The 6,000-nt window shown below is 36.0% G+C and overlaps 1 protein-coding gene across 16 annotated transcripts in view; it reads left to right on the top strand.

Moving 5' to 3' along the window:
- The first annotated feature begins 2,384 nt into the window (after positions 1-2,384).
- St18 (ST18 C2H2C-type zinc finger transcription factor) overlaps positions 2,385-6,000 on the top strand; it is a 130,567-nt gene continuing 126,951 nt past the window's right edge. For all 16 annotated transcript variants that reach the window (XM_045143611.1, XM_004653367.2, XM_045143608.1 and 13 more), the window contains exon 1: positions 2,385-2,528. The gene's annotated coding sequence lies outside the window, so the exon portion shown is untranslated. The remainder of the gene's footprint in view (positions 2,529-6,000) is intronic.

The raw sequence follows: 6,000 nt of genomic DNA, 5'->3' as shown, positions 1-6,000 counted from the left end.
CAAGTGCTGGGATTAAATGTGTGCACCACCACGCCTGGCTGGCAAGAACTTTTTGAACAGAACTCCAGTAGCACAGGAAATGGTACCTCAAATCAACAAATGGGATCACATGAAATCAAAGTTTCTGCAAAGCAAAGGAAACTATCAGCATAGTGAACAGAAAGCCTGCAGAATTGTAAAAAAAAAAAAAATCAAATCTTTGTTAGCTATATTTCTGTTAAGGGGTTGATGTCCAGAACACATAAAAGTGGTAAAAACTAAGTAACAAAAATGCACACTAAAACTACTAATTAATAATTGGGCTAATTAAATGAATAGCTCACTAAACAAGAAATACAAATTGCCAACAAATATTTTTTAAATGTTCAATATCCTTAGTCACTAGTGAACTGCAAATTAGAGCTATGTTGAGATTCAATCTCACCTCAGACAGAATGGCCATCAAAGGAAAAAAAAAGGACTGAGGAGACGGCTGAGCAGTTAAAGATGTTTAATTGCAAAGCCTGCTGGGATGGGGTTTGTTTTTCCAGTACCCACCCAAAGATTGTATTTGCAACTATACTCTCTCTCATACAAATAACTAATTTTTTTAAAAGATCGAAAACAAATGTTGGTAAAGATGAGGAATGGGTGCAAACTTATTCACATTAGTAGGAATGTAAACTGGTGCAGCCACTTTGGAAATCAGTATGGAGGTTTCTCAAGAGCTAAAAATCAAATTATCAAATGACCCAGCCATACCATTCTTGAGCATGTACCCAGCGGACTCTGTATCCTACTACAGAGATGCTTGTACATCAGTGTTCATTGCTACACTATTCACAATAGCAAAGAAATGAAATCAACCTACATGTCTGCCAACTGTTGACTAGATGATAAAAATGTACATATACACACTATAGAATTTTATTCTCATATGTGTATCTCTCATTTTAGTATTTCTATGTATGTAACTAGAGGATATGAGAGTGGATATAGACCATCAAACTAGGCAGAAACCAAAGAAAAGCAAGAAGTCTTGAGAAAGAGTGGGTGGGGAAAGGGACTATTGTAACATGCAAACAGAAATGAAGCCATCCATGGTGGGGAGAGGGCATGGGAGGAGGAGAGGGGGGAAAGAGGAGAAATGGAAATATAATTTGTTTGAAACCATCATAAGGAAACAATTCTTTTTGTACTAATAAAAAGTTTTACTTAAAAATGTTTTAAGTTAATATGTTGTGCCCTAAGGGAAAAAATGATGTTTTTATTTATCAGTTAGTATGAAAATCTTAGAAGTGGTGTTTTTTCCAGGAAAACATTTGGAAACAAGGTATTTTACTCCATTTTCACCCTCGCATCCTTCATCAAAGCTCTCACTGGCCATGGCATCATTCTTTTAAGCATAAATGGCTTGTTGCAGATTTTTAAGGATTGATTGTTACTCCTATTCTTTACTTTTTAAAAAATGCTATTGAGAGTAGCAAGCCTATTCACTTGGAGTCCCAGGTAAAAGTAGCCCCTGTGGGGTGGGAAGAATCCCAGGCGAGGATGGCATAGCCTGCTGAGTGAGAGATGTGCATGCTCGTGTCCAGTGGTGACAGCTAGTCATGAAACAGACGGGACTATGTGCCACTCACATAGATCTCAGTGCTGAATAAAGCTTTCCTAAGCTCCACCCAGAAGTGTCGTTGCCTTTGTCGTTTTAATTGGTCTGTGTTTGTGAAGTGGGGCTTCTATTTACTTATAGCTTGGGGCTGGTGTTTACCAAGCCTGGTGGAGGCCAAGTGACAGGGTTCCTGCAAGCTCTCCTGCTGTATCTTGAGGCACTTTTCTTTTCAGTATCTGTGCCTGTCTAATTCGTGAGCTTCTGTGAAGCAAGCGCAGGAGGGTACAAGGCCTACAGGGAGGAATTACACCTAATTACTCAAATAATTGCTAGGCTGTTGCCTTCTTAGTCACTGAAAATAATTTCCAGGTCCCTGGCTTTTATAGATAGTCTTCTAGAGGCAGGAGGACACAGCCCCCTTTTTAACTCAGCCCATTCACTCACAAAATCAGAACACTCGAGCCTGCAAAATTAATAAGCACCACTTCCATTACATATATTTTAGGTTGTTGTTGCCGTGGCGATAAAGTCAGGGACATTGAATCTCCTCTGTTGAGCCATTGTTATCATCCCTGGCCATCTGCTGCAGAGGAGTGATATTCCATCTCATTTGCATGATGACTGATATATGGGCGGTTTGGAAGGACATATGCCACAGCAATCATGTGATGAAAATTAAAGTGAAAGTTTTGGGCCCAGAGCCGAAAAAAAATCTGTGTATGCGCATGAGGCTGTTGATGTGCAAATGTGAATCATATTGAGAAGGTCTGAATAGGGAGGTGTGACGTAAGGAGGGCTACACACGCAGGTGCTTATCTCTAAGCAGTCAAAGGCACTGGATGTCATATCATGGGAACTACCTTTCAAAGAAACAGCTTTAGTCTTTCCTTTCAGCACACAAGGGAGGAGAAAAATATAAGTTTTGGAAACACACAAAAAAGTAAGTTTAAAACTTTTCAGCTGCGTACTGTTCACCCTGGTGTTTGAGTCTCTGAGCTACTGAGTAAGTTTTCATGTCAAACAGTGAACAGCTACTTTTGTTTCTGACAGGGGTGGGCTGGGGAGGCGCTGCCCAAGGTTGAAGTGTCCATGGCTTTTCTGTTGTATGTTTTGAACTTTTGTTTTCATGTATATTTGCCATTATTTTAAATTCATTCTGTCTCTCTCTCTCTCCCTCTCTCTCTCTCTCTCCCTTTCTCCCACCTCCAAAAAAAAAAAAAAAAAAGATTATTGTATCTGCTTTGAGGAGTATTTCAGAATAAAATGTCATGGTGCAATTGCATTTATACTGCATCAGTTAACGCCTTTGTTCATGTACATTTTTGAAATATGTGAATTTACAACAGCGAATACTTGCTATGAGACAGTATACCTCTTATATCTGCAAAAAAAAAAAAAAAGTAAAGTATAAGTAATGTATGAGATCACAAAAACTACCCGTGAGATCCCAAATCTGACATCTGTTTAGAACTGAAGGAGATCTTTCCAGGGCTGAGAGATTAACAGAATTTTACATGAATAATCATGATCAAAAAGAGGTTTTCTGAAATTTCTGGTATTAGGTATTCATAGGGAACAAGTTTGTGGGACATCCTCAAAATATTTAAATTGATGATTAGGGAATATAAATCTTATATTTAAATATTTAAAGAATTGAATAAGAACAGTCGCCTTTAAAAAATGATACAGTTCATTTTTTGATAGATGGGCATGTCAGAAGGCTCTGCAGAAAGTTAAAGTATAATATTAAAAAGCCTGAAGAATGAGAAAGATATAACACCAACCTTGAACAAAAATTTGCAGGGAGATTATTTCAGTGAAATATTACTTGGGACAGAGAAAAATTTCAAATACCTTGATGAATAGTACAGTTCACATAGTTCTTTTGTCTTCACAAAGCATCTATTACGGATGCTTGCTTTGATATGCATGGGAATAGGCCAAAGTTTCCTAAATGGGTATGGGGATCTTTACTTTCAATTTCAAAAAATAAAGTAAGGAATAGACAAAGTATATGATACAACTTCTCCAAACTTTGTTTTTTAATAATAGTAGCTTATTGTCACAAAAGTTGTACTAACTATCTTATATACTAAGTATCAGACTGTTAATCCTGTAGATTGAAAGAAAATAATTGGTAAAAAAAATCTTGGATGTAATTCTATAGATTCTTTTTTAGAATTGGGACTAATAAGTAATTTCCAGGGAATAATCAAGTTCAGAATCTAAAATAAGATTGAAATTAGACTTTCTCTAACTTTGTTTTCTAACCCTTACACATATCATCTGTACAGTATCCTACTTTTATGCTTGTGACCTATAAGATTACCAGTGCTCTCTTTTCTCCTTCTTCTAAATATTCAATTACTGAGCAATTATTATTATGAAGCCTTCTTGGCTTACTACAATATTAGATTAATATAGATTTCTTGTGCCAAATTAGCGGAAACCACTGTTGCACATAAGAGGATTCACTCTTTTTTAAGTCATATTTATGTTACAGCAGGAGCATTATTTTAAGCTTAAAAGCTTTTATATTTTAAATTTGGATATACTGTGTCTTGGAGAGCATGGGATTAGCTGTATCTGAAACATGTTAAACTACACTGGAACTTTTTATGAGGTTCTAACTCAGTTCTGTTGGAAAAGACTTCTTTGATAGTGGCTGTTAGTGCTCTGCTATAACAGCAACCAGAAAGATTTACAGGTTTGTGCTTCCTCTTATAGGAAACACGTGCAAGTTACCCAGGAAGGACTAGAATGTTTGGAGCTGTCCAAGGTAGCCTGCTATTCAGAGTTGACTTAAAAACTGCATTATCTCTGTATGCTGTGTAATTGGTTTATCTCCATTTTTTAAACTCAAGATTATATTCTTATCAAATTAATTAACATGCCAAATATAGCAGTTATTTCCAGAAAACCTAACAACTCCATTCATAACCAAATTGCAAAGCCTAATGAAAGTTCAAACTTTCATAATGTTAATGAGTGCTCCATGATTGCAACTTTAAATTAGTCAAGTATAAATAAACAAAATGCACAGATATCAAATACATAACTATGTAGGCTGACATTAATATGAAAGCAGAGCACAAACAGTCTCTATGGTACTACAGCAATGTGAACAAACATATCAAAAAATGTAACTTGCATAACTTTATTGCTCTTGAAATTAATTCTTGTCCTTAGGTGACCTTCCATCTCTGCTATAGAAATCCAAAAGATCATAATTGTTTGATATGAAATGCAGAAAGAATAGTTAAATTGAAAGTTTAACATCATGAGATTCAAAATCCCAAGTGGTATATAAACATTAAAAGAAACTTTGGACTGCTAATCCTAGGAAATGAGTTTTATGGATTGAATTCAACAAGGCTTCAGAAATGGTTCCATCTGCTGCCTAGCAGCTGGTGAAAGGATAAATTTAATTCATTAATTCATTTGGAAAAAAGGATCCAAGTAGTAAAGACTTCATTGCTCATAATGCATATAGGTGAAAACACAAACTGAAATCTAGTCCAATTGATCATCTTAGATAATGAGCTACATCATCTTCCCTTTCCTGGTAAAGGTCTTAGTGATTGAGTCAATATGATGTTGAATCTTATAACAATAATGAATCATTTCCAATCATTTTGATGCTAAAAAAACACTCAAAGAGATGAAAGTCTCCATTTTTAATGTAGGGAACCATAGGCAATAGAATCTATGAGCATTTTCACCTTGCACCATGTATCTGTGGGAGGCAGTGTATACCTATGCTGAAAACATGTACATATGCAGATATACTGACACATAATATTGTCGAAGTGAGTACCTCCCTTCAAGGACATATCTATAGTAAGCATGTAGCCTCTTTCATTTATTGAAATATCCAAAATTACTTGCATTTTTATAGAGGTAGATCACATTTTAGATTCAACATTTATGTTTACCCAGGGTTGTAAGGTCAAAAAAATAAAATGCTAGTTTTGTTTTTTCCTCTTCCATGGCTCTCATTCTTTGCCTAGTCTGATTTTAGTCACCCACTGCAGCCTGATTCAAAAGATTGAAAAAGTTGTACTTGAAGTACAACTCCTTTGCCATATTAATTTTGGCATAAACAGATAAAATACACAACACATGGGCACGCTATTTAATTGGCTGGACGGTACAAGACTTTTTGTACCTTATGCAAGTATAAAGTATAAAGGGGCTTTGGTGCCTCGACTCTCAAACCTCACCCAGCTGGTGATATGAGGTATTAGAAAGTTGATGTTCTATCTTACTTTAGTTTATAATCATGTGGGTGGGTTTTCCTAACTGCTGGCATTTTAATGAAAAGGGGGGAGGGCTCCTTAGAAACATATAGCTTACCTTTCTTGGCAAGGTAACTGTTTCTTGGTTGACAGTTGATTTATGATAGAGATAAG

This window comes from Jaculus jaculus, chromosome 2 (genome assembly GCF_020740685.1).
Source record: "Jaculus jaculus isolate mJacJac1 chromosome 2, mJacJac1.mat.Y.cur, whole genome shotgun sequence".
NCBI lineage: Eukaryota > Metazoa > Chordata > Mammalia > Rodentia > Dipodidae > Jaculus > Jaculus jaculus.
This window is presented reverse-complemented; position numbering and strand designations above follow the sequence as displayed.